Genomic DNA, 432 nt, shown 5'->3' with positions numbered 1-432 from the left:
CCCCGCCGCCGGCCCCCACACTCACCGTTCTCAGCCCGGCCCGAGGACGGCGCCCTCAGTTCGGCCGAAAGAGCCTGCTCCCCGCCGCGTTAGAGGACGCGAAACCGGGACACCGCGGCTTTCAGCGGGCTGCCCTCGCCACACCCGGCGGCCATTTTCCTCCCTCCCAGCGAATGACAGGTCACGTGGCTGCGCTCGGGGCGGGGCGTCTCCTTGTCACGCCCCCTGGAGGGCCGGCGCTCGGGGCTGGGACTGGAACAGCGACAGGGGCTGCAACTGGGACAGTGGCAGGGACAGGGGCAGGAACAGGGACAGGGGCTGCAACAGGGGCACAGGCATGGGCATCTGCAGGAGCTGGGGCTAAGGCTGGAACAGAGGCACAGGCAGGGGCTGGGCTTGGAACAGGGGCACGGGCAGGGGCCGGGCTTGGAA

At 70.8% G+C, this 432-nt stretch overlaps 1 protein-coding gene across 1 annotated transcript in view; it reads right to left on the bottom strand.

Annotated features, from left to right (window-relative positions):
* KIDINS220 (kinase D interacting substrate 220) overlaps positions 1-170 on the bottom strand; it is a 122096-nt gene extending 121926 nt beyond the window's left edge. The window contains 1 exon segment of the mRNA XM_027773551.1: positions 26-170. The gene's annotated coding sequence lies outside the window, so the exon portion shown is untranslated.
* Between the last annotated feature and the right edge of the window lie 262 nt (positions 171-432).

The sequence above is a fragment of the Tupaia chinensis genome, unplaced genomic scaffold (assembly GCF_000334495.1).
Source record: "Tupaia chinensis unplaced genomic scaffold, TupChi_1.0 Scaffold000045_1, whole genome shotgun sequence".
NCBI lineage: Eukaryota > Metazoa > Chordata > Mammalia > Scandentia > Tupaiidae > Tupaia > Tupaia belangeri.
Note: the sequence above shows the minus strand (reverse complement) of the source record. Positions and strands in the feature narration are given on the sequence as shown.